This window comes from Halichoerus grypus, chromosome 14, assembly GCF_964656455.1.
Source record: "Halichoerus grypus chromosome 14, mHalGry1.hap1.1, whole genome shotgun sequence".
In the NCBI taxonomy this organism is placed as follows: domain Eukaryota; kingdom Metazoa; phylum Chordata; class Mammalia; order Carnivora; family Phocidae; genus Halichoerus; species Halichoerus grypus.
Window position 1 is genome coordinate 8672891 of NC_135725.1, and position 23174 is coordinate 8696064.

General features: G+C 41.8%; 1 long non-coding RNA gene across 3 annotated transcripts in view; it reads left to right on the plus strand.

Moving 5' to 3' along the window:
* Nucleotides 1–23174, plus strand: part of LOC118525360 (uncharacterized) — a 122235-nt gene that overhangs the window by 54599 nt on the left and 44462 nt on the right. For 2 of the 3 annotated variants that reach the window (XR_013443935.1, XR_013443937.1), the window contains exons 3-6: nucleotides 5710–7082; nucleotides 8168–8294; nucleotides 9708–9891; nucleotides 17019–17266. This is a non-coding gene — a long non-coding RNA (uncharacterized LOC118525360). Of the gene's footprint in view, nucleotides 1–5709; nucleotides 7083–8167; nucleotides 8295–9707; nucleotides 9892–10554; nucleotides 10651–17018; nucleotides 17267–23174 lie in introns of all 3 variants that reach the window. The other variant, XR_013443936.1, reaches the window with a different exon arrangement.

The following is a 23174-nucleotide window of genomic DNA, read 5'->3' on the forward strand; positions in this document are numbered from 1 at the left end:
GTCTAGGAGTGGTTTTCTGCCCTCTTCCCACATTCTCTTGGAAGTGAATCAATCATATTTCCTCCCTTATGTGCAAGGCATGCTGGGAAATATCTAACTTAGTGTGCCCAGGAGAAAAAAAAGAGCAATTGTTCGGTAAACAACCAGCCAGTCTGCCTCACTAGCTCAGCCTGGCATCTCTCTCTCAATTCTCATGTCACTTGTTGTCCTTATTCTTCTTCAGATACTTAACACTTGGTTCATTGTATTCCTTCATTCATTATGAAACCCATTGGTACCATAATGGGCTTCTACAACATGGCAGTTGATGGAGTTTTTCAAGAAAAATCAAGTTTTTTTCCAGGACCCCACCCTGGAATTCAGTCTAGTTCAATGCTATTTAACTCTCAGAGTATTTGGAAGTTATGAAAAAATATGAGTGTGACTACCTATCTCACAGAGTAAGTACTTTCAGCTACTCACTATCTAAATTTTGCCTCAAATATTTATTTGCTGTCCATTCATTTGTTCATATTTTGCCTTTCTGTAGTCTAACTGGAAAACAAGCAGAAGCAGATATTTAAGATTTAGGGGAAAAATGTAAAGGCAAAGAACTTTCAATTCTCTCTCTGAATTTAATTATCCTTGGAAATTTAGAAAAGATTATTAGTCTTATTAGAGAATCAGAGTGTGAGAGAGAGCACAAGCAGGGGGAGGGGCAGGGGGAGAGGGAGAAGCAGGCTACCTGCTGAGCGAGGAACCCGATGTGGAACTTGATCCCAGGACCCTGGGACCATGACTTGAGCTGAAGGCAGAAGCTTAACTGACTGAGCCGTCTAGGCGTCCCAAGTATAGGTTAGTTCTACATCATTTTCCTCAACTTTAAAAAAATTGTTTTCATTATTTTCCTACTAACGTGTCTTTTTAGACTTTTTTTTTTTTTTTTTTTTTTTACCTAATCACTTCCTCCCACAATGACATTTTAATACTACGGGTATGCTGTGTATCTGTGAAGTCAGATAGGATTGAGGGGTTGAGGGCCACAAACCACTGTGATAGCCAAGATTTTTTTTGCTCCCCAAGAACCAGTTTCACCTGTCTGGGGTAATATCCCCACCATTGAGAATATATATTCTAAATAAAAGGGGAATGAGTTCTGAAAATAAGAAGCATTTTTTCATGATGTCTTGATTACTTATTAAATTAAAGGTAGTTTAATATCACCTGTTGTACATTTGGCATCATAATGAGACAGCATTAGGAAACTCAAAAATAATACCATTGAATGGTATTATTGAATGCCTGTAGTCTAGATAAAGCTAACAAACATGCCTCCAGCATTTTAAATGGACAGCGATGCTCATGCAAATGAATAGAGATTTAGTAAAATCTGAAAATGCAAAAATAAAATCTGGTAGAGGGCAAAGATAAGAGAAATTGAAGAGATGGAAGCTTTCTAGAGAGGCCGTTAATCTGAGTTTAAGCTTACCATAAAAAGGAAACATAAAAGGAGGGCTTGTGAAGCAATAGGATGGAAGGAAAATTGTGCTGGATAAGGAAGCTGAAGGAAATCCTATTCCCTTTTCTTTTTGTAGGTGACGGTTACTACAATAACTAGGTAGCTTCTTTTTCTGATTTGTTTGAAAGGGAAAAGATTAGGCACAACCAAGTCTGCAAGGCTAGGTCACGTCTCACGTTGGGGAACGCGGGAAGCTTAGAGCCTACGGGCCAGCTGTCTGGAAGGAATCTTCACGTGGCCTGGCTATTCTCCTTTCTAGCTCTTCCTGCTGTTCCTCACTCCCCTGCCTCCTGTTTGTAAATCTGCAGCAAAGAGATCCCATCTGAGTTGTCAGCCTTCCCTCTTACCGCGACATCTCCCCAGACCCTCCTCTCTTTCAGCTCTGTCTCCCAATCTCCCAGCGGTCCTTGTAGGCTCCCACTTGCACACTCTTGCTTGTAACTGATATTCCATCTGGACCGCCTTCTGCGTGCATCTTTGTCTACCTTCATATTCTTCCTTTTTGTTCCCACTTCCCGACGCTGACACTGAGAGGTGGTGTGAACCTCACTTTACAGGTGCCCGGCCCTCCTCAGATCCCACAGCTGGTGTGTGTGTGCCCAGGTTCCAGGTCTTCTGCCTCAGAGTCAGATGTGCTGTCAACTCCTCTCTGGCAACTTGACTGACATGTTGTAGACCTTTAGTGAATAATTTTTCTACTGATGAACGTACAGATAGATACCTTTTACTCTGAAGACGGATGAATGATAGTAAATAGAACTGCCATAGTCATCTGCATCGTAAGTTTTGTATTTTATTTCCTGCTCATTTGTTGACATCTGTCAGCACCTGGAAATAAAATTTTGAATCTCTGCTTCCCTGTCTGCAAATGTGTTAGTCTGGTGCAAGATGAGCGCTAAGTGTTGACTCCACAGTATGAATACCGTACATGTTGGTTCTAGGTAGTACACCATGAGTTTTTAGGTATGTATTATAGGTAAATGACCACAGATAAAGAGAGGCCAAGGGGTTCACAGGCAGTGCTGGGTGTTATGTTGCTTAAAGGTGGAATTTGGTGCACTTATTTTTGTATCCATGAGCCTAGACTGACCATGGGACATAGTTGGTGCTTAATACATGTTTATTGAAGCAAAAGAGCTATTGTTTCCCTCCTCTCTATGGGGTGTCTGCCAAGTCCATAACAATTCTCCCTTCTCAGGAGAAGAGAACTGGGAACTCAGAATTGGCATTGGCTGTTTCTTTCCTGAATTCCTGTGCCCACCCACCACCAGCCATACTTCACTGACCATAGCTGACTAAATTCCCATCCTTTAGATTTGGAATTGAGACACTGGGGGACTGAGGGTCAGTGTCTGTGGCTAAACCCAGAGCATATAAATACAGGGGCTGCTACAGAGCCATCTTACAATTGAAGATTGGAGAAAGCTAGACTTGCAAGCTCAAAGGCTGAAGCCACAATATAGAGAAGAACAGACAGAATATGGAGAGAAATTCTGTAGGGATTTAGCCTGCCTCTAATCTTGGTTGCATTTCCCATTTGATTCCTTGAGACACCCTTGTGTTATTCTAGTAAATTTGTTTTTGTGTTAAAGTTGGTTCGGGTTGGTTTCAATTATTTGTGGCTAAAAATCTTCCACGACTATATCAAAATTTCAGATTTCTCATTTCAATGAAGGAAATCCTACTATGTGGAAAAATTAGGTAAGGAGGAGAGACCAAACTTAGTTTAAAAACTATAAACTGACCTCCCCCCCCAAAAAAAACTATAAACCAAAATCATCGCAAATTGTATGTATTCACAGTTGATTTGAGGGGCTTGTAGAATAATGCTGAGGGGCTTTGTGCATTGTTAGTTTTGAAGTAGTAAGGAATTTTTCCTTCACGGTGAAGTAGGAGCACAAAGGGAGTAAAATGGTAGACAAGAGTCAATGATAAAGCAAAGGACCAAAGAGTTAAAATAAGATTCACAAGAAACCAGAGTCATTCCTCCATGCTTCCTCAACTTCAACCCTCCTATCCAACCCATTGCCAAATCCTATCTATTTTCCCATGTAAAAATCTCTTCAGTCTGTCTCTCTCCCCTCTGAGTGGCCATTAATTCTCATGAGGACTCCTGCAATGACCTTCTCTAAATGGACTGTGGGAAGCCACTTTGCCACCATTGTTTCTCCACACTGTGATTAGAGTGGTCTTCTAAAAGTGCGCAGTGGGTCTCCTCTTCCAGGTAAGATTTGCAGAGGCTTTCTTTTGCTCTGGCCCATAAAGCCCTGTAAAGCCCAGCCATTGTCCTGTGTGTTCAGTCTCATCTGCTCCCACTCCTCTCCCCGACCATGCTTCTGCATGGGCTTCATTTCCTCGCCCCACCAAGTTTCCTCCGCTATGGGGCCTTTGCCCACATTGTTCCCTCCCCTGGAACCTTCTTTTCTGGCACTTTACCCAGATCTCCTTGGCTTCTCTGACTAGACCAGTTAATCCTTGCGGAGTACTGTATGCTCATCCTTTCTACCACCTGTCCTAGGTACACAGTTTTCCTTTCCTTTTTCTCATTGTATGGTTGTCTTTCTGCTCTTTGGGGCTGTAAGCTCCACAGGAGCAGGAAATCTCTGCTTCAGACTGTTGTTTTAATCCCAGCCCCTAAGAGGATGATCAACAAATATTTAATGAATGAATTAATATGTGAAAAGGTAAGGGAAAGAAAAAGGAAGCACCCCCCCTCAGAAAAAAAGCAGCCTCCAATTTTCTCAATACTCTTTTTCAAAAATTGGTTTTATAATTCAGTTGTTTGTAACTCACAGTTTCTCTTAGATACCAGGCTCATGATGAACAATATTATTAATAGTGCTAAAATCCCTTTACGAGTAGGGGTATAAGGTTATCAGTAGATAAAATATAATTAATGTTAGTAGGACTCCTAGGGCAGTCCACAGAGGCCTGTTTTGCCCATAGTGTCTCTGAAACAGTAGTTTTAGGTTCCCAAATCTCCTAAGCATCTTGTGTCTTAAGGGGACATAGGCAGTATGAAGGAGAAAGGACTCCATTTACTAGTGGAGCAAAGATGCTCTGAGAGCTGTGCTGTAAGGTTGGCCATTTTGGTGGTGAGCATGGGACAGGGCAGATGGGAATGGAGGGCAGCCTTGGGGACCACTCAAGGGAATAAGTTGCTCATTAGCCAGTTGGTAGGACTGGCTAGGCTACGTCCCTTTTCCTTTCCCTTTGTGTATGTCTCTTTGAAATTGTGTGCGCTTAAGCAGAAGACACAACTTACCCTGCTGGACAAAGACCTTTCTTTGCTATAGAACACGGAAGTAGTTGTACTTTGGTGGGGCACCCGGCTGGCCTAGTCAGCGGACCATGTGACTCTTGCTCTCAGGGTTGTGAGTTCAAGCCCCATATTGGGTATGGTGCCTACTTAAAAAAAAAAAAAAAAAAGTAGTTGTACTTTGGGCTAGAATTTCTGCATGAGCATTCTATCCTAAGAGGAAGAAAAGGAAAGGAGTTTCCGAAGGAAGAAGGATTGTTACAGAAGCCCTCAGAGAGCAGGAGAGTGACATAAATTTGTGGAAGTGATGCTAGATATTGATGACTGAAGAGGAAGGTCAATGGTGCTCAGGGAATGAGAAGGCAGGAAGGGAAAAAAAAGAAAACACAGACTCCTTGCCTGAGAGTAAGGGACACAAACATTCTATTTCAAGGACCAGGTTTTCCTTCTTTTTTTTTTTTTGTTATTTTACTTTATTATGTTATGTTAGTCACCATACAATACATCATTAGTTTTTGATGTGGTGATTCATGATCCATTGTTTTCGTAGAACACCCAGTGCTCCATGCAGTACGTGCCCTCCTTAATACCCATCACCGGGCTAACCCATCCCCCCATCCCCCCTCCCCTCTAAAACCCTGTTTGTTTCTCAGAGTCCATAGTCTCTCATGGTTCATCTCTCCCTCCGATTTCCCCCCTTTCATTTTTCCCTCCCTTCTCCTAATGTCCTCCATGCTATTCCTTATGTTCCACAAATAAGTGAAACCATATAAGAATTGACTTTCTCTGCTTGACTTATTTCACTTAGCATAATCTCCTCCAGTCCCATCCATGTTGATGTAAAAGTTGGGTATTCATCCTTTCTGATGGCTGAGTAATGTTCCATTGTATATATGGACCACATCTTCTTTATCCATTTGTCTATTGAAGGGCATCTTGGCTCTTTCCACAGTTTGGCTATTGTGGACAAACATAAACTCAAAATGGATGAAAGACCTCAACGTGAGACAGGAATCCATCAAAATCCTGGAGGAGAACATAGGCAGTAACCTCTTTGACATCGGCCACAGCAACTTCTTTCAAGATACATCTCCAAAAGCTAGTGAAACAAAAGCAAAAATGAACTTTTGGGACTTCATCAAGATAAAAAGCTTCTGCACAGCAAAGGAAACAGTCAACAAAACAAAGAGGCAACCCACAGAATGGGAGAAGATATTTGCAAATGACACTACAGATAAAGGGCTGGTATCCAAGATCTATAAAGAACTTCTCAAACTCAATACCCAAAAAACAATCAAGTCAAAAAATGGGCAGAAGACATGAAAAGACACTTCTCTGAAGAAGACATACAAATGGCTAACAGACACATGAAAAAATGTTCATCATCATTAGCCATCAGGGAAACTCAAATCTAAACCACATTGAGATACCACCTTACACCAGTTAGAATGGCGAAAATGGACAGGGAAAGAAACAACAAATGTTGGAGAGGTTGTGGAGAAAGGGGAACTCTCTTACACTGTTGGTGGGAATGCAAGTTGGCACAGCCACTTTGGAAAACAGTGTGGGGGTTCCTCAAAAAATTAAAAGTAGAGCTACCCTATGACCCAGCAATGGCACTCCTGGGTATTTGCCCCAAAGACACAGATGTAGTGAAAAGAAGGGCCATATGCACCCCAATGTTCATAGCAGCAATGTCAGCCAAAGGACCAGGTTTTCTGACAAATATTCCCAGAGCTCATGGCTCCACAGAAGGGCCAGTTACTTCAGCTAAATCTTTCTAGAGAATATCAGTTTTATTTTAGAAAGAATAATCTGGCTGCAATGTTAAGAAAAACCTAAAATCCAGAAAATACCAAATTATCTAACCAGCTACATGGCATGAGTTGTTTTCATGAAATGAGATAGAGTACTCTGCAAAAGCTTTTTTGTTAAAATCCCATCAAAGAGGATTGCCTGAAATTAAACCCAGTGTTCTTTCCAAAGAGTTTTGCAAATATCATCTATGCTGTAGAGAAGCACAGGAATTTTGATGAGAACACATTTTTCCAGGATTCATAACCCCCTTCTCTTTCACTCAGGAGGTGTCCTCTTATTTGTGGTTGTTGGATGGAACCAGTGAACCAAATACTTGAAACCAATTTGCTGGTTTGAGAAGAGGTTATTGATTCTCCCAGCGGGTGTATACTTGGAAAATTGCATTGTTTAACTCTACATGTGGATGATTCTTGTCTCCTACTCCTTTAAGTCAGGCTGACTGAGTGAGGCACATGGATTCTTCTTGCTTTATTGAAGTCTTCAGAGGAGCTGAAAAATGTATAACAGGTCTGAATGTTACCTGAGTTAAAAAGACTGCATGTGTTCTAAGAAAATGTCTGGTTAGGTGAGGGATATTTTTTGCAAGAATGTGCACTATTTGGGGGGCGGATGTTGGGAGAAAAACTTCCTGTGTGTTTTGCCCAGTACCAAGAAGATAATGGAGGTAACTGGTCAACACCAAATTAAATAAATATATTTCTGGATCTTATTTAAAATGATCACTGCTTTAGCTCTTGGTGATTTATTGTTTTCAGAACTGCAAAGCCCAATCAATGTATTATGTGTATCATATGAGCGTTTATTGGTCATATGACCTAAATTTGTATTCTTGAAATAAAAGGAAGCTTCCTCCCTCACTGATGGAAAGGAAGAATGGAGAGGGTATGGTTTTGAGCACACACAGACTCCCTGAATGATTTTGTGCATTTGTGTTATTTCACTCAATAATAAAAGTTCAGTTGAATCATTGGTATTCAACTCTTCGGGTAAAAGTGTACAAAAACTCAATGCATTTCAGGTCAATATTTCTTCTGGGCATTAAGAATATGTATAATAAGGTGGTGAAGCCACATGCTGCTGAATATTCCCTTTAAATCCTAGAAATGTGGGTCCCATCCCACTCTAAACCTTTCTCTTACACTTTTTTCCAAGACATGGGAAGGTTCATATCAACAGGAGGTTTGCCATTTTGAACCAATTTGAGCAGACTTTGTAGCAGGAGGAAATGATTTATTGTTCCCAATCACCATTAATAAGACCATTGTAAGCAAGTTTGCTGATAAATCTACAGCCACAGGGGAGGATTTTAATTTGTGACAAGGAAAATTTCTTTCTGCTTAATGGGAAGAGACATCTCTGACCCTTACCTGTATGGGTTTATGGTGGGAGATAGGTCCTATGGGTATTTATTGACTTGAAACCAGGAGCCTTTCTAATACAGAGTTATGTTTTAGAAATAAAACTCCCAAGGTCCTCATTTGAGGTGGGCAGTTGGTGGAGAAAAAAATCAAGTTATATTTTATAGTTTCCTCAAACATCTGCATTTTTGGCTTCAGTTCTTTTTTTTAACTGACAAGCTATTTCTCTTTCAGGCCCCATGCTTGATATAGAAGACTGTCATATGGACCAGAAAGAGAATTAAACCGAAGAAGGGATCTAGATGAAGGCATGCCACAGGGATGCGAATTGGAAGTTTCATCAAATGGGGCAAGAGACAAAGTGCGTGTGGACAGGTAGCGGTGCGGGAAATATTGAATTCCCTGTGGTGATTATTGGCACAGGAAACTCGTGAAGCACATAGCCCCAAATTAAGGGCCTCGTGTTAAAATTGTTCAGAGAATACACAGAAGGCGCACCAGCCATACCATTAACATAAATAAATTGTTATATTTCTAAACTGTTATACACTTTGGTGATTAGCAATTTGGGGTTCCTTCTGCTGTATTTCCTGAGAAAAACCTCCAGAGAGTCAGCGGTAACTAAGACCGAGCTCTCAAGGTGTGAGATTCATCTTCTTTTGGAATTAGGGTCACCTTGGGATTCAGCCTCTAGTCGAGAGCAGGTCACGTGGAATCAAAATTCTTCTAAGACACAAGAACAGGAAGGAGGGTGTGGAGTAAGTCTTTCCCTCTTTGCTCAAGGGACGAACCAAATTTAAAGGCGGTGATAAGAACACTGACAGAATGATATTTTTAAAATATTAACTGATTTTTCCTCCCTGGCAGTTCCTGTTGCCTCTGCCTCTTCCTCACCCCAGCCCACCCCAGCCCACCCCAGCCCACCCCAACCCACCCCAGCCCACCCCAGCCCACCCCAACCCACCCCAGCCCCATTTAGGCATCATTTACTGTAGCAGGGAAAAAAGGAGTTTTACCAAAAAATAGGGGGGGAAAGGGCTTTTAATTTTCAAAAGCCAAGACCCTAAGGGCACTTGGCATAGTAATTATATGTTGAGTTGGAGCTAAACTTCTAGCCTCTGGTAGAACATGAGCTTTGCTTGTGTACAGGGAGGGAGGGAGAGGTCTAGATCCAGGGGCAGGGCAGGAGCTCTCAGCTGTTGATAGGGAGGTGAGGAAGAGAGAAGGAAGATGGTGGAGTAGAGGAGAAGCAGAGAAAGCCCTTGGAAGCTGGTAGCCTCTCTCTCCTTTGAAAAGAGGCTTTGTGTCGAGCACCCCGGGAGAAAGTAGTGGGTACATCCCTTTCCTGTAGGGCTCAAGGAGACTGCCAAACCCCAGAACAGAAATGGCTAAGTGGTTTCCAAGGCAGATAGTCTGAAGGAATCTCTACAAGTTGAATGCATCAGCCCAGCATTGCAAGTGTTAAAATGAGTCCCCGGTGCTCAGAAACGCCACTAGCGTGGTAACAAAGAACCCACGACCTTCAACTGGCCTCTGAAGTCAGGGCAGTCTTGGGAGACTGAGCTCCTAACCTGTGGGCTCTAACCGCAGACAGTGTCAGAAGTGAATTGAATTGCAGGATACCCAGCTGGTACTGGAGGATTGGTTGTATGTGTGGGGAGGAGGGGACCCACATGTTTGGGGTCAGAAGTGTTTTGAGTAAACACAGTTCAGACATTTTGACTTCTTCCCTATTTTTCTTCCAAGGCCTAATTCAGATTGCATCTGTTTCCAGGCACCTTTCCAGACCTCTCCATCCTTGTGTTCCTTCAGCACGTCACACATGGATTCTGGCCCTTTATCAGAATTGGCTTTGGATCACGGGCTGAGCTAGTGTCAGCTGCTGCGTGTGAACCCAGAAGGGCTCTGGCTTGTGTCCTCACGGCACCTACCGTGAATGTAGCATCCTAGGCCGGCAGGTATTTTGGTGCCTGGTACATCATAAAGCTTCGATACATATTTGTCAGACTCAATTTAAGATTCTAAAACACATCATTATAGAAACATGAGACAGATCCTTGAAAGAATGTTGAATTGGCATGGCTTTGATTGCCTCACTGCTTTTCTATTTCACCCCAACGCTTTATTTCAAACTTTTCCAAACATACAAAACAGTGCAAGTCACCGTGTAATAATGACCTAGCTTGTTTGATAGTCTCGATTATATTCATGCGTCTATGTGTATTGATGTATTTATGACATATTTATTGATCTATCCATCTACCATCCGTCATTTCCATATTATTTTTTCCTCACTGTCTTTCCAATACAACTAATGTTTGAGAGACCTTCAACTTTGGAACAGGATCTGGGATTAATTCCTGACTTCAGCCCTTATTTGTTGCATGACCTTGGGGGTATTGCTTAACCTGAGTCTGTTTCTGCCACAGGGGTGGACAGTGCAGGCTACTTCATAGGTTTTGGTGAGGAGTAAATGAGATAATATGGATAAAGGGCCTGGCGCATCATGTGTGTTCAATACATGGTAGCAAGAGAATAAGCATTAAGTACAACGTAAATATTTATTTCAGCCATCAGCACTGATTTGCAATGATTTGTGCCTCTTGCGTTCTTGCTTTCAGCCCCTGCTTTAGGCCCAGAAAGAAAAGAAATTCACAGGAGCCAATAAGTCTCAGACTCTTTCTTGGATATAAGCGAGAGGTCCCTGGATCTAAGAGGTCAGAGGTGATCTGGGCTTTGGTGTGGAAACTGCATTCTGAATTCCCTGGCATAATTAAAAGGCCATATATCTAAGAGTAGAATCGACGGTTATTTACTTACCCTAGACAAGATGGGTGGGGGGAGGGGTTAATGTTTACATAAATTTCTGAAGAACGTTTGTTGGAAAGGAGGTGATTAAGGAGAGAGTATCAGGACTCTCCCACAGCCATAAAAACCTCTTCCTGGGTCCTCTGGTACAGGGATTTGCACATTTTCTGAGGGTAGGCCCTCATTAGTACAGCCTTCCACTCTAAGGCTAAAGACTATCCCCAAGTCGGGGAACCAGAATTATGCCCAAATCGTTTTGTTCCTGAAATTGTCCTGCAAAGCTGTGGCCAGAGAACAGAGGATGAGGCCACCTCCCCTATGGCCTCAGACCAGCCAGCATATGGGATGGTTGGAAGGCTGGAAAAAGAAAATCTCATCCTTTGTTTCCTGCCCATGCTCTTGCCATGCCCATCCCGTGCCCATTCATAGCCATATCCTTCCTACCCCTTGGTTTAATCATGTTGAGCACAGAAAGGTGTGAATATTACGGTTTGAATAAAAATGGGGGTCCATCCATAGGAACTGTTTCCTGCAACACAGTTAGAGTTGCACATTTGTGTTCATGTAGGTCAGGAGAATTGTCCCTGCATGAACTGGAAAATGCCCAATGTCCTCCTCCTCCTAAAGGTTTACAACCTATGTGACGTATCACATCAGTCGGTGGAACTCTTCTAAAAATACAAGTGCCTGCTCTCCCTCAATTCTGTCCCCACCCCTGAGAGTCTGAGTCAGTGGGTCTTGGGATAGCTCACTGGAATCTACATTTTAAAAAATCTTTACCAATTATTTTGCTTCACAGTCAGAGCTAAGAACTACCTCTGTACTATCAAGTCACATAGCTCTTCTTCATAAAAGCACAGATGAAGCATGCCTTCTTTTGCGATGCAAAACCTTGGTTGACCTTCCCGTTTTTGCTTTGCCTTCCACCAGTTGATGGGCATAAAGTGGAAAGCTAGCTGAAATGAAAAGATTAGGAATAATTCCAAAGTAGAAAGGCTGAGCATAAAGGGGAAATACAGACAACCCAGGAGAGCTTTTGAGGAGACCCTTAATTGGTGTAAAGAAGAACCAATAGAGGTTATCACTTAGCTACCCCAGAGCAGGTAAAGCGTATAACCCAGGCCAGAAGAGCACAGGCAGATTGAATTACTGTATTTTACTCTACAACACCCACACTTCACATTCTAATATCCCAAGCATCTGTTGGCCAGGTGCCATTTGGAAAGTAGCTGTCATTGTCTATGCAGAATAGATATTGTTGTTATTCATGGTGGCATAACTGGACAGTGTCCCTCGGAGTTTCAGTCAGCAAACAATTTAAGGACTATTTGAAGAAAGAATACACTCCTTGTTGTTTGAAAACCTACATTTGCTGGTTAGATCAAAAAAGGAACAACATCAGATCTTCAGATCATCAAGTGTTACTTGTTTGGAAGAAAATTCTAGAGAAAATAGTGGAATTTTTTTAAAGAAATACTGCATTCTTGATGCTCTTGATGACACAGACACAAATATCATGTGGAAAATGGGAACAACAGGCCAATTCTGAGTTGAAAAGTGACCCAAGACAGTCAGTCGGATGTGAAGGAGTTTGGGGTATAATTGATTTGGCGGTATCTTTTCCTCTTCCTTAATGGCAGATAATAGTGATGCATCTTATAACCATTGGTGTTTTCTACTGTGTAATATGATATTTGTGTTGGTCTGTACAAAGGAGAATACTGGGTAGAATTCTCCTCTCAATAGTCCCCTGAAAAGCATATATAAAACATAAAACCACAGCGGGGGCCCAGGGAATCACAGATTGATGTGTGTCCAACTTCCATAAAATAAGTTCTCTCTGAAAAGAGAAAGAACCACCACCATATATTTACACAATAATAACACTTTTAGGGCGCCTGGGTGGCTCAGTTGGTTAAGCGACTGCCTTCGGCTCAGGTCATGATCCTGGTGTCCCGGGATCGAGTCCCGCATAGGGCTCCCTGCTCGGCAGGGAGTCGGCTTCTCCCTCTGACCCTCCCCCCTCTCATGTGCTTGCTCTCTCTCATTCTCTCTCTCTCAAATAAATAAATAAAAAATCTTTAAAAAAAAAATAATAGCACTTTTAAAGAAAAGTAGCTGGGTTTCACTAAGAAGGAAGTATTACTATTTTGGTGGAATTTTTTGAAGAACTATGTAGGCATGTGATCCAGAAACTGATGGATATAGCCAGATATGCTTCCAAAAAGTCTTTCCTGTTGGAGGTAACTTGGCTACCCCAGAGTAGAACCCCTCAGAACCTGTAACCCCCAGGTCCCCTCTCTTCCACATGCTGCCCTTATAATTTCTCACAGTAGCTCTCATATAAACTTTGCTCTTCTTCAGACTAACCATCTCTTTCTTCAAAGATTTATCTATTTTTCAATCCATTTTTGAGGCTTCCCCATCCTCGAGCCTTTCTTCTGGAATACCCTCCAATCTGTCTACAACCCTTGTAGGTAACATAGACCCCAGTTTGTCCAGGAGTCGTCACTGATGCCTATTTTCCAGGCTTAATTTATACCTGCAAACCCTTTCATTCTAAAAAGTGTCCTGATTAGAACAATACGGTGTGCAGTCAGCCTTCTTACAGCTGAGCTGAATGCACTACATGAGGGTGAGTGGATTAGGGAAAATTAGAGCAGGACTCTCCCGGTCCTAAGTGTAGATGCTTCACAAATTCAGTCAAGTGGATGCATCAGTGACTTGGGACACACCTCACACCGTTGCCTTGGGTTAAGCTGTGGCTCATCGCAGTCAAGCCTTTTCCAGAAAGCCACACCTTCTCTGTGGAGTAGTGCTTCTGGTGGTTCTGTGGCATTTGTTCTTACTCAAGTTCATGGTGTTAGAATTCTGCCCATTGTCAAGAACTTTGTCATCCAAACTGCTGCCTTATCCCTTCCAACTTCCTGCTGTCAGAAGGTAGAATCTTGCCTTTCTGTATCATTATCCACGTTCTGATTAAAGATACTGTGTAGGATAGTCTGGTGGCACTTCACCTCGTTTCAGTTTGACCCCCCATTCACATCCCAGGAGTCATTTCACATCCCAAACTCCCCCACCTCCTGCATGATAAGATCTCAGGAGACCTCAGCAAATGCCTATTGAAACTTGACATGTCTAATGTCGAGTCTGTTTTCTTAATCAAGGCATCTAGATCTTGGACCCAAAAAAAAAAAAAAAAAAGGAAGAAAACACAGTTAAGTCTAATGTGACTTCTTAGTGAGTGCACTTCTTTTTGGTCCCCCATGGGGCCTTGGAAATGGAATGACTGACACAGAACAGGTCAGTGCTCAAGGAATATTTGTTGATCCAAGCATGATTTTTTTTTATTGAAAAACAAGTAGAAGAGCTTGCTCATGGCTCTTGCTGTGAAAAAAAAGCCTATTTCTTTACACCTGTCAAGGACATCTGCTTAGGGAAGTCCCACACCCAGCTTAGGTCCATGCTGGAGTATGAATCGACTATTTGCTTATCATGTAAATATTATTGCTGAAACGAAAACATGATTGAAGCTGAAAGTGTGATCTGAATGCAAGAAGTGCCAGCTCTTTAATGTAAGCAATTAATTAGGCATCAGCTTTACATCCTGTGATAGGTCCCAGGGTGTTAATCAAATCAAATACCACCAGCTGCTGAGAGAACAGGCTCATTCGGGAAGGATTCTTTGCACTGAAGGGGAGAGGGAGGTGGCACTGAAATGATTTCCTGAGACTCCAGTAGCGGAGGACCCCTCTAGAGGAATTGTGGGAAATGACTTTGTAGGAACATGCGTAGCATCAGAATACACTGTCTTGAGTCAGCTGAAATGGAAAGGGCTAGACGGAGCTGAGGTCACCTCCTGGTTCTGCTTCCTTCTAGCCTTGGAAAACCACAAGATCTACCTGAGCCTTAGTTTCTTCAACTCTAACATGGAGGGGACAACACCTACCTTATAGGGCTTTCGTGAAGGCAAGAGACTCTGTAGATGGCACTCTGGGGCAATGCCAGCCTGCAAGAAGGACTTCCTGAGGCAGTAGCGATGGTGGTTGTGAGCATCTGAATGGGTTCCGATCCCCACTCTGCTGCCTACATGTCTTCTTTGACCTTGGACATACCCTTCACTTTCAGAGCTTGCTCTTCTGTCTCTGAAAAGGCAGGAGTGCACTAGAAGGTGTTCCAGGGCTAAATGCCCATCATTCTATGACAGAATAGGAATTGGGACAATTCGGTGATAAGTGGGACGAGACATGGGAACACTCCCCTGATACGTAGGAGGATTGCCTCATGACCAAGGGTGATGCTTCATAGGGCATTCACTTTCCTTATTCCAACCCCACCCACCTCCACCCCAGAGCAGGCTGCAGGCCACCTGCAATGAGCCCTCATCCTCTTTAGTCCTCACCACTGCACCTGCCTGGCTGTCCTCACAGGTGGGGGCTCATGGTGGAGCACATCTGTGCAGTGTAGGGAGACACTCAGCACGCTGACAAGGGCACCTGGAAGGAAGAAGTAAATTTTGGAAGGGAGGGAGGGCCTGTATTGAACTATTGGGAAATTTGAAATAACACTTCTTTTTCTTTTTCTTGTTGCAAGTTAGTACACGGTTGACGAGGAGAGCTAGGAACACATGTTAGGTTAAAGCTACCACCATTAGCATGCTATGGATATCCTTCCAGTCACTTACATATAAAACAAAAATGACTGAACATTACCACCCTATCTTAGAGTATACTTTTCTGGGCATTTCCCCCCTTCTTCATCATTGCTGTTTTAACTTTTGCCAATTTCTGTTAATAGCAATGCCTTGGTTATTTAGCAGAGGCCTCCAAAATAGGATGCTTGCCTCTAGGTCATACACCAAGCAATCAGGGAACAGGAAGAAAATTTCAGAATTTTTGTTTATATTTTTATATCTTCTTTTTAAAATTGTGTGTATGTGTGTGTGTATTTCATAACATGTAGAAATATGTCTGGAGGTAGATTGTCCAGAGCTAGGATGGGGGCACATCTATTAGGATGGGGGTATCTCTGTTAGAGACTTAAAACTCTTTGTAGCTTCCTGCCCTTCTACCTCATGTATGGTTCTTCATCCCCAGGCTGGCAGCCTCATGTTTGCTAGCTGGCTGCTTCTGTCTGTGCTTTACATTACATTCCAGGCAGAAATCATAGGAAAGAATGAAGCGCAAAGGATTTTCTCCTAGTGAGGCTTTGCTTTTTATTCAAGAAAGGATGTTTTCCTTCTCATTGGTCAAAACAAAGAAAGTTGGCAAATTGAAAACTTTCAGCTTCTCAGCCTCTATGGCAAAGGAAGTCAAGGACATAGGGAATTGGGAATTGTTGGGGGTGTAGAACAGCCATAGGGTCTGCCGCGGTCCTCACTCCAGGAAAACACATACACGTGTGCACGTGTACACAAACACAAACAGACACACACACACACACACACACACACACAGCTTTGCCAGGTGATTTCAGGGGATGGAAGGAGACCTGCTCTGTAGGGTCAAGCTGAGAATGAATGGATGCTCTGCTCAGCCAAAAGCCAGAGAGCATGAGAGAAGCAACAGGAAAAGAAGATAGAAAAGAGAAGACAAGGTGAACATCTGTGAATGGGAGTGGCAGATAGGGAAAGCAGATAGGATAATAACAGTGAAAAAGAAATATAATGACAAAGAAATAAAAAGGAAAGAGCAATACTACAATGGGGAACAGGTAAACAGTCTTCTAGGTATCTGAAGATTAAGGGAGTGTACCCTCCTGAAGGACCAGAAGTCAGCTATCCAGTGCGGGTGAGGGTGGTAAAGGAGGTGGCCGAGGAGGGGACCATTTAGTAAAAGCTGGGCCAAGTTCTATTAACTTCTGTAGAAACACAGGATATGCATTAGGACTTCCAAGGAGTTCTGCCGAAAGTTTGGGAACTTGGAGATTTGAAGTCTGATATCAGGGTCTGATATCAGGTCCAGCAGGATAAGCTCAGTTCTGTAGAATGCTGCCACATGGTGTTATATTAGGTATTGTAAATCATTTCTACTGGAGTTTACACATTGGTAGGAACTGATCACAATGTTCGCATTAGACATGTTCCTGATAACGTACAGTTAAGCAACACGATGACCAGCAGTACCCCTGAAACCATTCTATAGGACCCATGAAAAACTCTTGCCAGGTGGACAAATCATAGACCCAAAGATCCAGTATCTTTGGACATTGTGAATTGCAGAAGCAAAAAGTTTTTAAGAACAACACAGGTGTTTGAGCCACATGTATCTTCCTCTAGGAAACTTGGTGGTACCAGAGAAGGACATGACTTCGGAAAATAAATTAAAAAAAAGAAAAGAAAGAAAGAACGAACAAAAAAGGATGAAAATGAAAAATTCACTAATTTTTTCCAGAGGAAGAAATACCTGATTTCTGAAAACAGCCTATATCCTGAACAGTTTCCTGGAAATGACACCACTGGTTAACTTTTATAAAACATTCCAAGTGTTAAACAGCAAGTTCTGATGCTTCCAAGTGCCCGAAGAGGTAAGCAATTTCTTTTTAAGATTTTATTTATTCGACAGAGAGAGAGAGAGAGAGCACAAGTAGGGGGAATGGCAGTCGGAGGCAGAGGGAGAAGCAAATCAGCAAGAAAATGGGCAAAGATACAAGATCAAAATTCACAGAAAGGAAAAATACAAAAAGCTAACAAGAATATGAAGAGATGCTCAAACTCAGTTGACAGGAAAATGCAAGTTAAATTAACTATTAGGCATCTCTTTACATGTACTAGACTGGCAAAATCAGGGTACTGCCAGGTGTTGGCAGACACACGGGAGCATGGAAGCCCTCACCCACGGCTGATGGGAGTGTAAACTGGTCTAGAAATGCTGCAGGGGACTCTGGTGGTAATAGCAGATTAGGTCTATGTATACTTCCTGACCCAACAAGTCCACTTCTGGGTGCATATCAAGAAGGGAGTCTCACAGAGGTCATAAGGGTCCTATATGAGTAAGGTGACAAGGCATTTCAGCTTGTGTAGGACAGTGTGTACTAGGTACTAGATGTGTACTAGGAGAGTACACATCTGCTGTCCTGGTGGAATTACTAATAGCACCCTTGTCACTCTCAAAACTGTTCATCCTGTGTTTAAGGATTGTCCTCACAGCCTATTTGTGGTGGTGGTGGAGGAGGGGGAGGCAGGGAGGGTTGGAGGCAGTTTGGGGAGTGGAGAGCCAAATGTGTTGGGTTCACGCTCTCCCGCAGAGAGAAGTAACAGAGTTGATGTACCCTTAGAAAAATATATGGGTCTTAAAAACATGGGCTGAATGAAAAAGAAACAGATTGAGGTTTATAACTATAGTTGCACGCCATTAGGATTTATGCATATAAAACTATATGTTGTATAAGAACACAGAGTAGCAAAAGAGCTTGCATTAATCACATTGAAATGGTTGCCTTGGGACAGATGAGGAATAGCAGTGAAATAAAAGGGAAGAAAGAAAGAAAATGAGAAGGGTCGTCTTAGATCAAAGATGATAATGAACCATTGAGAAGTATGAATAACTCAGGCCACAGTATCTGAAATCGAAAAGGAAGAGTCCCATCAAGGTAGATAAAAGCAAAGAATTTTTTAAGCATTCAAAAAAATTAAACTATAACTTTCTTGAGAAATTGGTATTTATTTATTTGTTTGCTTCCTTATTCTCTTAGGCTCTAAAAAGCATTCTAAGTCTGCTTAAGTATCTTAAATAGGGGCACCTGGGGAGCTCAGTTAAGCATCTGATTCTTGATCTCAGCTCAGGTCTTGATCTCAGGGTTGTGAGTTCAAGCCCCACGATGGGCTCCACGCTGGGTGTGGAGCCTACTTAGAAAAAAAGTATCTTAAATAAGGAAAAAAAAAACAACATAAAAATCATTGAGTAAGGAAGGCAGAATAGAGAGTACATAGAACTAGGAAAGATAAGGCAAAGTCAGGTGTGAGGTTAATATCTAAAATTCATACCAAAAAGTCCTATAGATTTTCCAGAGATGGGTCTCAGCTTTGGTGCTGAACTTCCCAAAGAAGGAGATGCCCTCACATACATGATCTACAATATCTGTAATAACAGACACCACAAAACCATTCCAAGTACTAAGAAGCAGCCCAATTGTTTCCCATTCTGAGATCAGAGAGAAATTTCTCCCTTGGCTCTCATAAGGATGGCATTGTGTAAAGAAACAGTAACCTAGAAAATTCATCTTTACAGAAAGACTCATTCCAAAGCCATGTTGAATACCTAAATGCTAATTTACTCTAACAGGGTTTGGGTTCCTTGGATTGCTACAAAATAACTAGGTTTCAGTTCCAGGATACTTGAGGAAATGTTCCTGTGAATGCAGTAAACCTGTGTGGCCCACAGACATTTGGGCTCTTCCACTTGGTTATGAACCACAGGGCTATAAATTTCTGGTCATTACGGCATCTGCTAATGAAAGAAAAAAAAAGAAAAGCGTTCTTCTTCCAGATTCCACGAGTGCCATTGCCTTTCTGCCCCTGAGGAGGGGGCAGGAGACGAAGAGAGAATGTTTTCCTCTATCTCTTCCTGAAGCAACTTTCGCAGCAATTAAATTTTTATTGACTAAAAACCAAACGTAGTAGTTATTGTAGTGGCTACAGGAAGTAAATCTATTATGTGGAAACAGGTGCCACCATCAGACTGAAGCCAGTGAAAAGCAATGCATAATGGAAGGGTTTAGGGGCAGGCATCTTTAGAAATAATCCACTCTGAGAGATGACCTCCAAATGGACATTCAGGGTGTGTGGGAGGGGATAGGGGAGGGAAAGAGACAATCTGGTGTTTGGTACATTCTGGGTTTGGAGCAAGTACAGTTCATCAGATTCTTTGGAAGCCTGATTGAAATAACCCCTGAGCACTGTCCAATTGTAGTGGATTTTATTTTATCAAGTGACCTCTGCTTATTAATTCAGTTTTTAAGAGCCCGTGAGAGGGGGGGATGGAAGGTTGATGCCAAAATAGCGGTAATTATTACCTTTCCTGTATCCTGTATGTGACTTGGCAACTCATCTTGTCAATAGCTAGAGACTATTTATTAACCCCTCAAATGTAGGCTGGCTTGTGACTCGTTGTGCCCACAGAATGTGCTGGAAGCCACGATGTGCCACTTTTAAGCCTAGGTTATCAAGAGGCTTTAAATACTTGTCTCCTCCTCTCTCTGTCTGAACATGGCACAGCCACCATGGAAACACACTCAGGCCAACTTGCTCAGTGATGGGAAACAAGACCCCTTTACTCTTACTGCTCTGGCTGATTGCCGGACTATACTAACGATCAGCCAGCACGTGTGGCCCAACCACCAGGTGAGCACAAGTGCCCGAGCAGCTGAGCCGCTCCCAGATCAGCAGAATTGCCCTGCTACCCTAGATGCATGAGCAAAAACCAATGCTAATTGTCTGAAGTCTTTGAGTTTGGACGTGGTTGTTATACAGCAAGAGCTAACAGATACAGGATGGTTCCCTGCAATGGTATTATAATTAATAGAAAAAAATTTTCCCACTACTATAAATAAAAGAATACAAATGAAAATATTACAAATGAAAAACAATAACCACACCTTGGCATTCTGGTTTGTGTTTTAGGATCTTCTAAGCCAGTGAGCATGGAATCCCCTGAGAACCTGAGTAGCTGTGAATAAGTAGACAAAGTTTAGTTTCTAGACTTGCTAAATGGAGGATCAGACCCTAGATAACTGGTTTTTAAAGCACTCCCGCCTGGGATTCCCAGCGTGACTGTGAGGAGACAGCCATATGTCTCTCTTATGAATAAAGTGTCTGAAATTTAAGTCCCCATTTTCCCCATCTCCTTCTACTTTACATGACCGAGGGTTGTTTTCTCTTCAAATATCTTTAATTACTCCTAAATTACATTGCACCTGCTACTGTGAATTCTCCAACAGCTCCTTTCTTGGGGCAGTGTTTTCCCCTCTGCTGGTTTATGTCTCACCACCTCTCCCAGGGAGAGGAAGCAGGGATGTGCACAGAAATACTCGTCACAAGTGAAACTGGAAAACACCAGCTTTTAATTGGGTTCTACGGTGCTTTCCGTGGCCACTTCTGACCCCTGACATTTTCTTTTCTTTGAGTTTTGTCATCTGTTTTATTGTGAGCAGTTTGCTTAGGCTTCACGTTTGCAGCGGGAAGGAGAGGCACAGTGAGTCCTGGCCCTCTCGCCTGTGAATCACCAGCATCTGTTACACGGTGGCCGAGTCTCATTATTATTGCTGCTGCTGGGCTGGCAGATCTTTTGAGAGCAGGCCTGGAGGGCTCTGGGATTCACTAATGACTCCTGGGGAGGTGCCAGAGGAGGGTTACCGTCTTGCGGAGGCCATTGTGAAAATGTGGCTGTCTGTGTCCTGCAAGAAATGAAAGAACCCCTTCCTTTCAGCACTGTTAAAGGAGGCAGTACCAGAATTCTTAGGAGATCTGTACAAGAAAATTAGAATTCAGTTTATAAAATACCTAGGAACTTTGGGGATCTTTTTGGAAAGCTAAAAATTTTCTCACGCTCTTTCTCCTTTTCAGAAATTAAAGAGTTAGAGCAGTATGGTATAGGGATGTTTGAGCTGGGGCTGGAGTGCTTGGTTTCGAGGCGTACTTGGCTTGTGAATTGTATGCTTTGTGGCCCATTACTTAGTTTTCTGAGCCTTCATTTCTTATCTATGAAGTGAGAATGATACTAAATTTGTCATGAAAATTAAGTTATTTAAATGTGTGTAATTCCTAGCAAGCTTGGAGCATAAATGTAGGTGATAAATGCAGTTCCTTTATTTTTCCCCTCTTCTCACCTTTCTTGACTTTTAGTTTTTTGTTTGTTCCCTTGTTTTCTTGCTTGTGTATGGTTTGTTGTTTGTTTGTTTTTCTCTGTAGAATGAAGGATGCATTTTTGGAAAACAAGAAGACATTTATACAAAAATCTTGAAACTGTATTTTTTACCTAATAATCTCACTTATGTAAATGTGTACTGAAACAATGGCCCCAATTTTTAGAAGTACAAAGGTATAGTCATAAAGAGATCCTATTGTTGCTTCAAAAATATGTCCTTCCTCGTCACTTTCCTGTTTACCTTATTTTTTAAAAAGGCACTTTCCCCACCCTCTTTTTTTTTTTAAATCATTTGTGCTATTTGCTACTTATTCTCATTATTGTTTCCATGCAGTCAGTAAATTCCTCTCTCTTCCCCAAATCGTTAAAAAATAGACCAGAATTAATTCCCCATGGGCTCAACATGAATCACTTCCTTCTAAAAAAGATTATCAAATAGGCTCATTTCTTTAGTCTAGGCAGCCAGTTTCCAGGAGAAGCAAAACTCTGGATTAAAACCCATCTTACATGTTTATGCATCTATTGGGAGATATTCCATAATAATAAACTATGCCAGTTCTTCATAATATTTGGAATTAAATGGTCTAAGAATACCCTAAGAAAAGAGTCCAGAAAGCATTCAAAATGAAGGAAAGGGAATTCATCTTGACTAGTCACTTGCTGCTTGCTCATCCCTATGCTGGGGTTTTCCAAGGAATTGCTTTTATAAAAACAAACAAACAACAAAAACCCCTGCCAGTAAGCATTTTAATCCCTCATTTCCTGAAAAGGAAACTGAAGCTCCAGAATTTCAAATGGCTTGCCTACAGACTAAGAATTTGAACAAAGGGTTGCTTGGCTCTAAAATCCGAGTTCTTGCTTCTATTCCCAGCTGCCTCCAGCGCAGGGTTTCTTACATTGGCTATACATTGGACTCATTTGGAAAGCTTAATACCCAACACAATACTGAAAAAAGAACAAAATTGGAAGACTCATACTACCCAATTTCAAGACTTATGATAAGGCTTCAGTAATCAAGACTGTGTTCATTGGTGAAACAATAGACACATAGATCAGTGGAACACAATAGAGAACCCAGAAATAGACCCAGGCAAATATAGCCAACTGATCTTTGACAAAGGGGCAAAAGCAATGCAATGGAGAAAGCTTTTCAACAAATGGTGCCGGAACAATTGGAGTCCATACATAAAATAAAATTTAAAAAATGAACCTAGTCCCAGACCTTACGTTTTTATAAAAATTAGCTCAAAATGGATCATAGACCTGAATGTAATATACAAAACTTGTAAATTGTTAGACTAAAACATAAGAGAAAAGCTATGTGACCTTGAGTTTGATGATGAGTTTGTAAGTATATGACGCAAAGCGTGATTTATTAAAGAAAAATTGAGAAATCAGACATTGTTAAAATTAAAAACTTCTGTTGTCTAAAAAAACACTGTAAAGAGAACCAAAGGACAAGCCACAGACTGGGAGAAAATATTTTCAAACACATATCCAATAAAGGTCTTATATCCAAAATATAAAAACAACTCTTAAAACTTAATAAGAAAACAAGTTTTTGAATGGGC